The sequence below is a fragment of the Balaenoptera physalus genome, assembly GCF_965194825.1.
Source record: "Balaenoptera physalus genome assembly, chromosome: 5".
Lineage (NCBI taxonomy): Eukaryota > Metazoa > Chordata > Mammalia > Artiodactyla > Balaenopteridae > Balaenoptera > Balaenoptera physalus.
In genome coordinates, this window is record NC_138884.1 from 69,736,484 (window position 1) to 69,753,435 (window position 16,952).

Here is a 16,952-nt window from a genome sequence, read left to right on the forward strand (position 1 = left end):
GCAGGGATGACTGTCTGAATAATTAATGTGCTTTTGCTCTGCCCATGGCCAGTTTCTACATCCTGTACCTTCTGACTGTGGTTTTGAAATTAATTAGAAAATGTAATTCCATAGCAAGTCAAAATATTTTTTAATTCCTATAAACAATTGGGTAAAGAAGTGAGACATTAATGACCTTCAGTTTAAGGTGTGGTATTTTTACAGATCATTTCTACCTAAAGATAAAAATTAATATCTAGCTCTGGACTTTATTTCTGTAAAACACAAGCATTATTATTTCTGTGAAACCATTAATTATTTCTGTAGAAAAACACACACACAAAGAACCCTGCTCCCTAAAGCTCAGTAAAAGGCGTCACCATCCATGGGGTTGCCAGTTTCAAGCCTGACACTTGTCCCACTGAGACTTCAACTCTCACTAATCAAATACTGTCACTAAGACTTGTCAATCTTACTTTTTAAACACATAGTCTCGAATGGGTTACTACCACTCCGTCCCTGGTGTTGTTGCCTTAAACCAGATCTTTATAATTCCTTACATGGGATATTGCAAATACTTCCAAGATAATCCTCCTTTCCTCTAGTCACACAGCCCCCCACACTGCCTGCTTCCAGAATTAACTTTCTAATATCCAAATCCATGAGCAAGGCCAGTGGTACAATATAAAAGACACATAAAAGTAGAAATGAAAAGGATGCTGTAAAGAGGAAATATTTAAAATCCATTAACTAATGGGATGAGACAATAAACAGAATTGTGTGTAAAGTGGTATTATATGATCTGGAGAAAAATAAAGCAAGAGAGGAGGGCAGGGGAGTGCCCCCAGACAGTTTCAATTTTAAGTAGGTTGTTCAAGGAAGGCTGCCAAGAGAAGAGGATATCTGAAGCCTAGGAAATAAGCCATGGGTGTAACTTGGGAGAGTGTGATTGGTAGAAGGAGCTAAGGCTCCTTCGTAGAGCGGCCTCTTGTGTTCAGCAAATGGAAATGGCGCCTGGAGTGCAGAGGAGGTGGAGGGTAGAACGAGGCTCTTAGGGCTGTACAGTGAAAACAGTGGAGCAAGAAAAACAGGAGAATGTTGTAATTCTCTGGCCAAGAGGGGATTGCAATTTGGACCAAGGTAGTAGCCAAAGAGGTACTCGGTAGCTAATGAATGTGCAATGTACATGAAAGAAAATTCAAGATGCACTTCAAGCATTTGTGCCTAAGGAATTGGAAGAATGGAGCCATTAACCAAAACTTGCATGAGCATGATGTTCCTGAATTGGTTTTATTATTTTGAAAACTTGATTTGACGCTTTGTGGTTGAATCCATACTAAGAGGTCATTTACTGTGGAAAACATATCTTCTCCAGTATATCTTTCCTTAAAGGTTCAAAAAAATTATAGTTTATTTTTAAAACATTAAGTGTTTATAAGTGCTTAAATATACCTAGCTCTATCCTAAATGATATGTGGTAGACGGTTTGTTAATCCCATATTTCTAATAAAGAAATGGAAACAGTGAGAGGATAAGTAACACCCTGAAGGTCATATATAGAATCTGTTTTCAAAACCTGACCTCTTTAGTCTGCTTCCTCTCAGGTGTTTTTGTTTTTGTTTTTTTTTGTATTTTGTTTCTAAAGAAGAATCTAGACTTTCCCGGGGCTGATAGTGGTGGGAGGGAATGACTACAAAGGGGCACAAGAGAACTGGGGGTGAAGGATATATTCTATATCTTGATTTTGGTGGTACGTTCTCACACAACTTTATGCATCAAAATAGAATTGTACATTACATAATTATATATCAATAAATCTGATTTTAAAAAATAATCTAACAAATAGCATAAATTAATGCATGTTGGAGAAACATATATTTTGTCCAAAGGCAAAACAAATCTCTCATACTACATAATTTGTTCTAATACTTTTTTTTTCTGGTTAAAATAATGTTTTTCATGTCATCTTCCAACAGTATTTGGTGATAAAGTAATACAATTTTATTTGTTGCCATATAATTTATCTTGTGTGATTTCAACCATTTTTACCACAGCAGGAAGAACTAGGGTTTTTTCCAATGATTTCATTCCTTCCCACCAGGAAATCTCAAATAAGGCTTCTAAACATTTATCATAAATTTAGTGAAAATTTGTAAATGATTAGATTGAGCATGACTTCAAACATTGCTGAAAAACCCAGAGAGGTGTGCACTTGTGTTCCAGATGTTATTAAAAGTCTTGCTATTAATGATGCTGTATACTGTCATTAACTTATACCGCAAGACAAATATGTCCTTAGGCCAAGTTTAATCACATATGGTATGAGATTATTTTGTTTTTGCTATCCTTAATAAATCTGAGTAGCTTATCAATGTTTATCATATAATGACTCTGAAAATATCCCTTAATAGGAATAGAGAAAACACCAGCTCTACCATTTTTTATTGTTGACTTATGCATGTATTGTCTAAATATGAGAACCAGTCTAGTTTAAATTTGGCAATAATTACATTTAATGCAATTATCCAAACTCATGTAACATCAGTACACTAAAATACTCTTAAAAACAAACACTGCTATCAAAATCCAATGAGATATCACTTGACATCCATCAGAATGGCTATAATTCAAAATGACAATAACTTTTGGCTAGAATATGATAAAATTAGAACACTCATACATTTTGGTGGGAATGTAAAATGGTATAGCCACTTTGGAAAGCAATTTGGAAGTTCCTCAAAACATAAAACATGCAGTTACCATATGACCCAGCAATTCCACCCCAGATATATACCTATGAGAAATGAATACATATGTCTACACAAAAGCTTGGATATAAATGTTCATAGTAGCATTACTCATAATAGCCAAAAAGTATAAAAAAAACCCAATGTCTGTCAACTGACGAATGGATCAGCAAAATGTGATATTACTACTATTATCCATGCATAAAAAAATTAAGTCCTGATTCACACAAGGGGGAAACTTGAAAACATTACGTTAAGTGAAAAGGGAAAATACAAAAATATCGTATGATTCCATTTATATGGTAAATCCATAGCAGCAGAAGGTATATTAGTGGCTGCCAGGGGATGGGGTGAGGGAGGAATGAGTAACTGCTCGTGAGTACAAAGTTTCTTTTAGGAATGAAAAAAAATTTCTAGATTAGATAGTGGTGACAATTACACAACTTTGTGAATATACTAAAAACCACTGAATTGTACACTTTAAAAGGGTGAACTTACAGTACATGTATTATATTTCAATTAAAAAACAAGGAAGCAAACATTGTCAATCATTTAACACTGTAAAAATTCCTACCATTTTCCAGAAACTTCATATGTGGGGCCAGTAGCAGTCATTATATTAAATATTAGAAGGCCTTTCTTTCTTATATTGCTTAATGAAAACAACCATCAGGAGAGGTTCTGAAAATTTCTTCTCACAACCTTACAGATACCCTTGAGCACTCCAAAGAGACAGCTTAATGGAAAATTAAGCACTCGTCTGGCAAACATGATATATTACATGGGCTGCTCCAAATCTACTTTTCCAGACTCATATCTTAACATTGTTCTACCACGTGTGTAACCCTTCAGCAACAAAGTAAATATCAATCCTTCAGTGGCCATCCCTTGCTCTATATGCTCTTTCACAAGCTGTTCTGTTAGTCTGGAATGCATGACCTCACCTTCTCTGTCTCAACAACCTCCACAGTGAATTTCACAGCCTCCATGAAGGTTTCAAGAGCCTCCAGCAAAAGTGAGCTGCTCCCACGTTTGTTTCCTTAGCAGTTTGCAACTGACCCTTTTAAAATGTATATAATAATTTCTATAGAGCTTCATATCTTTCCCACCAGCATTTAATTTCTCCAGAGCAGGACATCTAAGTTTTGCTTGGCTTAATTTTTTTAAAAAAATGATTCAATCAGCCTATTCAATCAGCCTATTTTTTTAAAAATGATTCAATCAGCCTAAATTTATTTCTTTCACTAAGTACCAAAAAACCCATTTTATTCAAGTCAGTAAAAGAATGTCTGTAAAATTTATCTGCCAATATATAGATAAGCTAGCAAATACAAATAAAGTAGATTCAATCATATCTATTCTGGAAAAGAGGGATAATATTATTTGTTTGCATTTGTGAATGTGTGCAGAAGAAAGCAGTGACAAAGAAATTAAAACAAAAATATCTAAAAGAAGAGACATCAAGGGTAAAATTTAGTATCTACAAAGGTGAGTGTAATGTTTTTATAGTCTTAAGTTAGTACTCTTAGAGTAAAAAGGAAAATACAGAATCTTTGAAAATAGGTTTATAATGATTTATAATACATACAAATTATATTAACAATTCAAAATTAAATGAACATGATTTTAATATAAAGAAAATAAAAAAGTTATTTCTACTTTTAAGCTGCATATTTATAAGAATTTACATTCTAGAAATTACAAAATTGCTTTAAGGAAGTTAACTTTAGTAACTTCAAGAAGAAAGGAAATTCCAATTTATTGTTGATTGATTAATATAAAGGCCTGTTTAGCCTTCAAATGATTGCTGAACAAGATGCAAATACGTGTACTGGCCTAAGGTTATACTCCTTGAAGTCTCTTATGTTGTACTCTATAAATATATTTGTGATAAATAAAAACACTTTTGAAAAGAACGTGCTTTATGTTAAACAGCTTGGTCTGTAAAATGCATACATTTTATTTCCTAATATTGACATTCACTATCACATATATGTAATTGAGAGCAAATGGAATGAATTAAGCAAAAATGGCTTTAATGAACTGTGTCATATACATGTACTAATTTCTTAAAAATCTGAATATCTATTCCATATTAGTTAAGAGAGTAAGACAGCGATGTGTCTTTTAAAAGAGGTAGAAAGCTACTGAAATTATTTATTTTTAGTAGCTCATTTATTTTTCATATAGCTGGAGTACACTTCCTCACAACAGCAAATACTTTGAAGTATATTATTTACATTTTTGTTCACAAGAAATGTCTACTTTCCAAAAATATGTAAAATTTCATTTCAGTAGCCCATTAAACAATGTTAAATTTTCAATATGATACGTATAAAAGCAGATACTAATTTGAATATAAACATATTAAATACACTTTGAAATTACTAACAATCATGATTCCCAACAATAATTTAATAATTACCTTTATTTGCTCTTCAGTTGCTAAAAATCCATGTTTTTTTCCTCCGATTTACTGAGCATTTAAACATTTCTGTAAAAAAAAGTTAATTAGATGATGAGAAAAAATATACATTTTATTTTATGGTCATAGTTGTAGGAGTACTTGAATACACTTGTGTATTTCTTATTGTTTGTCAAGTGTATTTTTTCCCACAATGCGTGGGGTATAGCAGCAGAACCATGTGTAAAAATAATTTCAATTTACATGTGACCTATATTCCTACGCCATCACATTTACTATAATGTTCACTGGGAAAAGTGAATGAATTTGATAGGCAAGGAATTTAAATATTTTCCTAATTCAATGAACACACAAGGTTTTAAAATAAATTCTGAGATTTCCAAGAAATGTTCTTGTTTCTTGCAACAGGCACTTCTAGCTAAGATCCTGGGTGTGTTTAACCACTTTTATTACTAGAACTGTTGTGAGAAAAAAATTGGAGGAAGGCCTTACTATATCTCCCTACTCTATCATACATATACACACAAACACAAAAAATACACATGCTCTGTGTATTCATGTATAAATACAGAAGCTATGATTACAATAATTTAGACAATTTCAGATTTTAAAAATATTAGAAAGGAATAAACAATAATATTAGAGTTTACTTAAATGGTAGATTTTGGTCTTCATTTTCTGTAAATTACCATAGCATTTTCTATTTTTGTTATTATTAAAATAATATCAATGTCAGACATTTTACCAAAAAAGGAATAATGTAAAGACATGTGTATATATATATATATATATATATATATATATATAAAGTATATATATACTTTATATATATAGTATACTTTATATATACATATAAAGTAAATTGTAAAAAGGAGTAATGGCCTTCAAGGTATTCTCTTTGAGATTTCAGTGTTTTCTAAGTGTTATGCAACTGGTCCTATCAACTTTTGAACTTTCCAGTGAGTCCATTTAATGCTTTATACAAGCATCACCTGTATTAATTATTAGGATACTTAGTATTTATTACACTATTAGTAGTATTATGCTATTAGCAGAAGGTTAAGTAATCATGTACATGCCAAAACAATGACAAAATCTATTATCTATTCTAGAATCTTGTCCCCCAAATGGATAAGGAATTAGATACAGGCAGAAAGTCATTAGCATAAAACTAAAATTGAGTTCTCCTTTACAGAATCACTATTGATTACCATCAGATATATATGAAAACAAATTAGTGGAAAAATATTCACTAGTAGAATCATTATATTTTGTTTGAGCATTTTAAAACATTAAATCAATAGAACTCGCCGTATTTTTTCCAGTGAATATCTACCCATATTTGGCCAATCAGTGAGGTTTGGTACAAGAGCAATCCAAGTCCATATTTGAATGGCACGTTTGACCACTTGAATAGGAACCTGAAAGCAATTTTTTCATCAACTTCTTGAATTTCCCTGTACAACTCTTCTTTCAACAAATTGAATATGTTCCTTGAATAATTATTGGCTAAAATACCAATAAGGTATTTTTCCCTGTTTTTTGAAGAAAAAGCATGTCCCACCTTGTAAATATTCTACATATCTGGGCAATCGTGGGTAATGACAGCACAGGTTCTCCTGCAAATATCCTCGTGCTTTAGATCTTTTTTCTCCCATTTAGGAAATACATCCTGAAATCCAAACATAACTTATTCCACAACATTCTCCCTGATAGCACCAGACCCACTACGCCACAGACAGAGCCAAGCAGATTTTCCCTGATGCTCCGTTACCTCTTTGTATATTCTTTTATTTTGCTGAACCCTACATTGTAATGTGGATTGTTTGAGAACAGGGACTGACTACTTCTTCAATTTCCATTACCCCTCCCTAAAGAACAAAGCCCCTAATACAGCCTCAAAAATGCTGACTGGGTGAACAAAACCATTTTTTTAGTTAAAAATTAAAATTATTAATTGGAAACGGTCTGTATTGATTGACCTTACATAAATTGAGACCAAGAACAAAAGTGCACCATTATAGGTGCCTTTGATTTTGTTTGCATAACTATCTCCGTAGGTCATATTTCTATTGATATAGAAGAATAGAGATTCTCCAACTTACAGTTTGGCTATTCAATGTCTCAGTACTTCACTCAATTACAGCCACTTAAGGGACTTAAGAGTTGTAGACAACTCAGAGGAAAGAACAAGCACACGCAGGGTCACTTAGCCTCCTAAGAGGAGGAAGGCCAGGTCTGAGGTAAAACACAGAAAGGAAAAGAGGAGTGGACAGGTAAAGGGAATAGAAAAGCAGAGAAGCGCAAGAAAAGGTATATCAAATGACACTGTTCTATCAGTATAAAGTAATAAGGCTTTTCTAATTAGTAAACTTTCTTTTCTAATTAGTAAATTAGAATTTACTAATTTCTTTTCTAGTTAGTAAACTTGTCTAAAAGGGATTTTTAAAAGAAAAGTCACTGGAATTATTTTTGAGCAATGTGACTACTTCGAAGGAAAACACTCATGGAGGATATAAGAATTTGATGAGTTTATATTTTCATGTTTTCGTTACTGTTCAAAAGTTATATAAAAAGCAATTCACAAGCAATTATTGCAATTCACTCTAGGTTTTAAGAATTAGATGGAAATACTTTGGATATGAATACTAGATTGCTTTAATTAAAAATTAAAAGTTAAATTAGTCCATGCTTTAGATAAAATGTAAACAAACACATATATAAGATATCAAAAATGGAAATTAATATAACAATAAAGTTTGACTCTCCAATTTAAAAAAAATACATGACAAATATGAATGTTCAAGGTAAATTTTCTAATCCTGAGCTAGCAAGTGTAAAAAATAGAGTAGCTTCCTTCCTTCCTTCCTTCCTTCCTTCCTTCCTTCCTTCCTTCCTTCCTTCCTTCACTTAGCAATTAAATATTTACCCTGTGTCAAGGCACTGTTCTAGGTACTATGGATTCAGAAGTGAAGTGAACAGACAAAAATGTCACTTATAGAGAGTTTACACATCATTCTCAATGGGGATTAAGACAGAATGAGAAAAAGAGAGAAAGAGAAAAAGAGAAAGTCTGATTTTATATTCTTAAGACTTTTAAAAAATATATTTTTAAGTTTTAAACACTATTTTCTGAACAATTTATATTCTCATTTAACTTAAAAAATTTTAAGGACCAAAAACCTTTATTTATATTCTCATTTAACCTTTACAAAAATCTTCTGAGTTTGGTATGAATGCTATCTTCTTTATTTTACAAATAAATATTCTAAGACACTAAGTGGTAAATCAGAATTTGATCACAAGTAGTCCAAATTCAGAGTCTATACCCTCAAGCTTCTCAAATAGCATTATACTGACTATTACTGTCCATATATGTTACGAGGATGTTTATAATGGAAGGCAGAAAACAAGCTTCCTTAAATGAATTTTTCAGGAAATAGTCATCTCGGAATTTCCTTACATTGATGACTATTAAGAGGCACATTCACATTCTGATATTTAAATGAGATTCCCCAGGAAATCTCAGTAAAAATTAGTCTGGAATTAAGAGGAAAAGACATTTTCTTATCTTTGTCTCTGTGGCATTAATTCCAAAAGTATCTGACATCTTGTACTGAACTGCCCAGGAAAGGTTCATGAAGCAATAAAGAAGTGACATGTACAAACATATTTTTAAAAGATCATTCTGGTATCAGTTAATAGATGGTCTGCAACCTACGATGACAGTGATATTTTTAAAAGATCAATGAGAACTGAGATTTTATAAAAATACAGTGAATCAAAGAAGTCATTATAAGGCAATATTTTTGTGTATGAGAGCTAGTCTTTCAATCATTTTCAGAATTAAACAAATAAATACTGGGTGCCACAATTTACTATCTGTGAAAGGAAGTATATGGCCTTCATACTATCATTTCAAACTATTTGGAAGTTAAGAAAATACAAGACAAAGCTCTATAAATAGATACATTAACAGCATTATTGACATTCCATCTCCATATCTTCAACTTGCCTTCAAGTGTTACCTCTTTAGTTGTGATGTTCAAATCATTTTTCCAACTACCTCCTTTCAGTCTTCCAATCTACTAGTCTATGAGTTATCTTCAAATATTTTCTACTTTAATTCCTTATTGATAACCATCACCATGTACCACCATATTATTCTCTCTGCAGTGTTTAGATTTGTTTTTCATCTCTATTTCCATTAACATAATCATCCTAGCCACGTAAAGCAGGCAGAGGCAAAAATATTCCTATTTTACAGATTAGAAAGCTGCAACTCATAAAGATTATCATGGTTATCATGTAATAGTGCCAAAACAAGAATCCAAAGCATCTGACACTTAGTTTGGCCACCTGCTACTACATGTTGTCACCACTGGCCCCCATAACTGCCATACTGCAACAGCACCTTGGTACTCTTAGAGCACCATTCTATCCCCTTTTAAATCTACCTTGCAAACAGTTAACAGAATAATCTAAGACCTCATTTTCCTCAGTAATCCAAAAATGCACCCTATTGCTTTCCATAGAGTCTGGCTTTCAAGACCCTCTATAGGATGAATACATTCTTTTCCATTATAAACATTTTTTGACACTACTCTACTCCATTAAATAGAATTTCCCCATCAGCCAGCTTGGGTTGCTGCCTGGTTCCTCAGACAGATTACAGCTCAGATAGAGTAGCTTGTTAAGGTAAACTCCATGAATTTAGCCTCAACACTTTGAGCACAAAAACACCTCTAAACTCCTGGTGCATTTTAAATTGAGAGACAAAGTTTAGTTCTAAATGCACCATATTTTTCACATGTGATAGTTTAGAGGCCCCAAGAATGTATGCTATTGTATAAAGGAGAGTACCTTAGGGTAGACTTCTAAATCAATTATAAAACTGGACAAAATTGCCAAAAACAACTATTTCAGGACAATGGAAATTGACTAGTCATATAATAAATTAAGTGCTTATGCCAGAAAAACTACTCTGCTTTTGGTAAGAACAGTAGGGATGCTGTGGCATTTTTACCTAGGAATTATACCATCTTTCTCCCAATTTAAAAGAATTGAAATCATACAGCGTGAGTTTTCTAACCAAAACAGAATTAAATTCAAAATAAAAAAGACGTTTTGGAAATCCCTAAATATTTGGATTTTTTAAAATGTTTTTTCTAAATATCCCATTCATCAAAGAAGAAATCACTTAAAATATTTTCAACTTAAGGAAAACTAAAGCACAACATAAAAAAATTTATGAAATGCAGCTAAAGTAGTGCTTAAAAGCAAATGTATAGCTTTCAACATCTATATTAGCAGAGAAGTTCCCAAATCAATAACTAAAGCTTCTACCTTAAATGGAAGTAAGAAAAGAAGAGCAAACTCAATGCCAAGTTAACAAAGACAAGGGAATAATAAAGGAAAGAATGTGTAATGTTGACTGAAGACCAATGTTAAAATGAAAACACTCCCGCTAATTATTTATTTTACATTATGAAAAATCCCATCCCTTCTACCCCTTAGTATCTTCATTTTTAATGTGGATAAATTAGAATAAATTACTTATAAAATTCCTCCTCATGGAAAAAATATAACATATTATTTGGAACAGCCAACAGATCTACAAAGGATATAAATAATATACAGTACATGAACAACTCATAGTTCACTGGGGGAAAGGACTGCAGACAATCCAAAACAGGGAATAATCCTCAAAGCTCAATCAATGTATTACCCAACATTTTTACTTATAAAATGCTGAACTTCTTACATTTTCTTTAGATGAATATGAAAATAAGTTATAATTAACACAAGACAAGGGAAGAAATTTATTATGGTGACAGTCAGTTTGGCTGCCTGCATACAGAGGATAGGACTGGGTAGGACAGGATAAGATAAAGTAGAATAGGATAGGACATGGTAGGCAAACAGAAGGGAAGGGGAAAACCCTTAATTAGTGTCCCCTGTATACCCAGCCTCTGTAGTTAATAACAAGGATTAGAATAGTGTACACAAAGTTCTTACTTTCACAGAGAACAGTTTTTATTTATTAAAATCAAAACCAAAAATAGGTCTTTTACTTCATTTGTAATTCAATTACATAAAGATTGTTTCTGCCCCACAGATATGGTAATTTCCTGATTAATCAGAAGTTCATGGCATATGTAACACCAAAGCTCTCGTCTTGGTTAAGGCATTGTACTTGAGTGGTAATTCCTTCAGGGGTCTGTTTCTGCTGCACTCTTTTGGCCTTGATAAAGATACTAAAAGGCAAGAACATTATTCTCTCCCAAGTTTTTGTACCCACAAGCACCTCTTTCTTCGGGCTTGGCCTTAGAACTGAGTCAAAGATGCTTTAGCTTGTTCCTATGTAAGGACCTCTGCAGCTACTGCCCTATGGCATAATAAGGGAAAAAATGTGACCTGCTGTAAATAATTCACCAGCAAAAGGAGTTCAAGCACTCTGTCACTTACAGGAAAACGAGAAGCTTCCTATGATGGGAGAAACGATGGTAAAATATACAACAGATGTGACTATGGAAAGTTAGAACCAATACTTAGAAAATGACTCAGTTCATAATGGAAACTCTGTGTGGGGAAGATGGATTAATGGCTGAGGGCAGAAGGGTTTCCTGCTTTCCCTTTAACATTTCTGCATTACAAGTAGTCATCAGCCCATTGCTCTAACCCTAAGAAGAGTTGGTGGGATTCCAGGAAGATTATTTCCTATGCAATGTATGTTCTTTTCTTTCCAATTCTTTCTTTTCATCCAATTTAATCTGTGTTTTTAACCCTCAAAAGTGGCTATGTTTTAACTATAATAACACATATTTGCATCCTAATCATGATTTCCAAGTTCTACAATAAAAGGAGTTATCTAGCTTCTTTCATTTATAATAAAAAGTGCCTATTCTCTATACTTTTAAATAATCATTTTCTGGTAGAACACACTGAAATCCACTTCATTACTTATATCATGAAGTATTAATTGTATAAAAAATACACATTTATATGTTCTATGATAGAACAGTTCAAAATAATTTGAAGTTTGCTTTATAAGTAATGAAAATATAACAGTAATTGAGTACCCAAGAAGTTTTATTAAAAAGAGGATTATTTAGATCAATATCCATTTGTTTCCACTTCAGTAGCCATATAGCAAATTTTGAATAATAAACATTTTTTTCAAATACAGGAGTTAGAAAAAATGTGGTCTCAGAATTCCTGTGAAAATACAAAACTATGATTCACAAATTATATAGGATTAATTTAATATATACATCAACCAAGTGATATTGATTGCTATTGCTTCTCTGAATATACATTTTAAAGCTCATAATTTTTCCTTTTTTTTAAGGTGGATTGAAAAAAGAAAAAAAGTACAGTTATCTTGTTTTTTATAAGATATGTATTTTTGAAAGGTTACATATGAATTAATTCATTTTGTATGTATTGCAGATATTTGTTATTTAAATGACCTCTAAATAATTTTTAAATACAATGTATAGTAATTTTTAAATACAATGCATAATAATCAACTTTCAGTGTATATTATTTAAACACTCTACAATCAATCCATCTTGTTTCCTTTGACACCAGTCAAACACCAGAGCCTAACCTGAAACATGGGTGCTAGAACAGTATCAACCAGAATAACTTGGGGAGTACACTCACTGATTCATATGAGAATTATCTCAGAATTAAGGATGTAGGAAATCTTGTCAAGTTTTATCTCATGTTCATAATTTAAACAAGAAACTTTAAAATGCACTGAAGCAGAAATGCTGAAATATGAAAAGATATTTTTCTTTAAACATTATCCTATCCTTAATTATCAGGTTTTCAGTTGACAGAAATGTACTTTCTCTTCATGGCTAATTTAGACAATTAAAACGGTTTAATCTCAAACGATTACAAATATGGAAAAGAGCCTAAGAACAAGTTATTGTGCCAACTCATGCTACCAAATACTTTCAACAGACTCATGACTGAATTTTTTAAAAAGAGTTACTGAACTTTTAAATACTTATGCAGTTTCTGTCAGTTCCAGAAAAATGATTTTTATCTCTGATATCTGTGAGGCCAAATTGTCAGCTGATATCAATCCCAAGGAAAATCCAATATGCCAGAATCCTCACAGAGTTTTACTAACGATGAGGACCTGGCATCTAATGAAGTGTTCTCAAAGGTTTAAAAGAGTTTGGATTGCCAAGTCAGACACTGAATCTCAGATGAGCTTTTTCCAAAACTCCTCATTCCACTGGTCATTAAAAAAAAATCAATAAATGTATTCTAACTAAAGTTTAAAAAGCCTCTGAGAAGTGACCTCTGCCAAAGTCTTTTGGGGACATTCCAACTGTGCAGGGGGCAGGGTGTGGGATCAAAAAGCAGAAAGAAAGAAAGAAAGAAAGAAATGCTTCTGCACAAGTGAAAAAAAAAAAAATCTGGCTGCAGGACTAAAAGGGAATAGCTTACATATCAAATATCAGATTTCCATTGCACTGCTACTCTGCTTTCTCCTCCTTTTTTCTGTACCATTCTTACACTTCCTGTAGTTCACTGCATGCAGCTTTATTTCTCACTTTGTATAAGATTTCCAGCAGAAAATCTTGAGTACTGAGATCTTTAAAACGATGTGCTTTATATGCCACAGTAAAAAGTCCCTTATCACGAGACTCCACCATCTGGAAATCAGATCAATCTAACATATAGTCCTTAATCAAGAAATATGTTTAAAAAAGAAAATAGTCACACTGCACTAAAACTCAATGCACTTGACTCACAGACAGGCCCTCAGTCAACACTTAGTTATTCTTTATTTTCTATAGAGTTCTATCAAGTAGAAATCAGAAGCAGAGGCAGCACAATGACATACTGACAGACTAACCACCACCACGAATACCTGAAGCTCTGAGGAAAAATGAAATCTACCTAAAAAGAACCTTGGAAACTGTTTTATTCAAATTATCAAACATTTGGAGTTTTGCCACTTTAATTGGGTAGGTGTTTGCTTCAATTTTTCAGAAGTTTTTCTCTATGCAAAGAACACATTGCCCAAACAAGATTCTATATAACTGAATTTTTACTTTTGTGCAGTTCAATAAGGTCAAACTATGTTGGTATTATAGACAATTAAAAGTTAACGCCCTTGATAAAGTTTAAAGGATATGTATATACGTGTGTGTTTTACACATGCCCTTTGAGGACATTACTTTTAAATATATCTATTTTATTTCTATAATTATGTACATCAAAAGAAGAGCACATAAACCCACATTTTAAGCTATTTATTTATTTTTTAATATTTATTTGTTTATTTGGTTGCGCTGGGTCTTAGTTGCGGCTCGCTAGCTCCTTAGTTGCGGCAGGCGGGCTCCTTAGTTGAGGCATGCAGGCTCCTTAGATGTGGCATGCAAACTTTTAGTTGCGGCATGCATATGGGATCTAGTTCCCTGAGCAGGGATTGAACCCGGGCCCCCTGCATTGGAAGTGCAGAGTCTTAACCACTGTGCCACCAGGGAAGTCCCTAAGCTATTTAAATATCACATACCCATGAGGGGGGAAATTCATATCTCTCCTTCTAAACAATGTCCAGTAGAATATTTTTAATTAGTTGGGGGTTTTGGGGGGGGCGGGTTGGGGGAACCATATTTATTCACAGGTCTTTTAACAGTAATAAATACTGCTTGCAAGCTATCAACACAAATCTTTAAAAAGTAAGGTCTATCAAAATGAAACAGTACTTTTCAGAATAACAAGTCAAGGAACATAACACAAGGGAAATCACTGAATTAAAATACTGAGTTTTTAAAATTTACTTGGTACTGGAATTTAGTTTCCTTTGTTACTGAATATAACCAATTTACTTTAAAGTATGCTTTCAGGAGATGTAAAGGAAATACTAATGGTTAAAATAAAATGTTTTTTTTCTATTTTTTTCTACTTTTCCTCTTAACAAATAAAGTTAAATTCTCAAATTCATGAGATAAAATATGCATATATAAAGTTACCTATAACTACAAATGAAAATAAAATTTTGCATGTTTCTTATTCCTTCAAATAGCATTTAGAACTAAATGACCATGCTTTATAGAAAACATAGTCATATATCCCCTCTTACACAATTATTACATACCTATTATAACCGTAAACACAGCAAGCTACGGTTATTATAGTTACGAAACAAGATCAAAGATGAACAAGGTATTTCTGGAAGGGTAAGACAGAAAGGGTTTGAAAAACTTGGCTGAAATCATTTTTTCACCCCCAAAATTAATTTTTTTCTTCTAATGCTTGGCAAAATTCCTACTGATAGGCAACAGCTTTTAAATTCTATATTTCAACTTGTAATTTTAACCTTCGTTCTATTAAAAAGGATGAAAATTTTAAATATATTAAAAAAGCAAACCTATTTATATATTTAGATTTCAAGGAAGAAAACTATTCATAGCCATTTTCATTCAGTAATCAATCCAATAAACAACGCCACAGAAAACCTGAAGCTGGGTTAGCTAACAGAGCTGCAAAACTGAAGTAAACATTATTCCTGCTCCCAGGACATTTAGATCCAATTCTTAACAATGTACAACACCTTTCTTTGGAGCTATTTAATTACCAGCATTAAGAATAAGAATAATAATAGTAACAATAACAAAACAACAACAAAAATAGCTTAAGAGGTCAACTACCTTAATCAAAGTGCAATTTACATTACAATCTGGACAAACTGTGTTAATAGCACGGTGCAGTACAAAGGAAAATATACTGAAAATATTACCTAAACAACAAATAAAAATAAAATCTTTCTCTACTTCACTGCAGTCAAATGCAACCTGATCCAATTAAGCCAATTTAGGATACATAGCTACTTAAAAGCCTGAGCTACACTAAGTGATGAAGGCAAAATGGATTCAGTCCAAATCTGCTTTATTAGCTTAGATGCTATTTATTATGGCTATATTTTATTATACAGTAGTTATAAACAAAAAAAACAAAAAAACTACAAGGCGACATCCTGTTATTTTCCACTGGGAAAAATGATGCAGATGCACTATTAAAACAGCATAGACAGCAGCATGCCAGGCTGCATTCCACTTGTGCCTTTACAATGTCTCAATAGAAACGGATGTTTATGTGGCTAATGGTAAAGCTAGTGGAACTACTGCCACTTAAATGTTCCATAAGACTGTGGCTTTGCAGAAACCTAGAGCCTTTTCAGCATCTCTAGTGACTCTATACACATTGGAAGGAGAAGAGTTGTTTTAAAATAAAGCTACTAAGTACCATTACTCCTTTTTTAAAAAATAAAATGTCTTAATTTTCTCCCCCTAAAACTACTACCCTATTTTCAGGGAAAGGAGCTGTCATTTCATCAGAGTATAAATTGTAAACCCTAGTTCAAATCAGTTATTCAATACGTAGTCTAATTTGTTGGAAAATTGAATGAACTTCACAACAGAATTAAGATAATAACTTTCCTAAGCCCAACAAATATCTTTCCTCCTTTCATCATTATTCTCATCAATCTATACTCATTGTGTGTTGAAAATGTTGTAAGCATTATGTAGAATTCTTACTATACAAAACAGAAATACAAATTTTTTAATGTTATTTGGGAAGGGGAGAAAAAAGAGAAGGAAAATTAGTTTTTTGGTTGATATTTGCAGGTCCTAAGGATACTAACTGGTGTTCTACCATTCTATACACTTTAGACAAGAAAATATTTGTGGTGCAAAACTTGAGGAGTTCCAAGAATTGCTTTTAGTTTTGAAGCAGAACCAACTTTAGATTTGCTACCATGAAGCATC

General features: G+C 32.6%; 1 protein-coding gene across 15 annotated transcripts in view; it reads right to left on the minus strand.

Moving 5' to 3' along the window:
- ADGRL3 (adhesion G protein-coupled receptor L3) overlaps window positions 1-16,952 on the minus strand; it is an 859,984-nt gene that overhangs the window by 686,446 nt on the left and 156,586 nt on the right. For all 15 annotated transcript variants that reach the window (XM_082463707.1, XM_082463718.1, XM_082463716.1 and 12 more), the window contains exon 2: window positions 5,152-5,220. The gene's annotated coding sequence lies outside the window, so the exon portion shown is untranslated. The remainder of the gene's footprint in view (window positions 1-5,151; window positions 5,221-16,952) is intronic.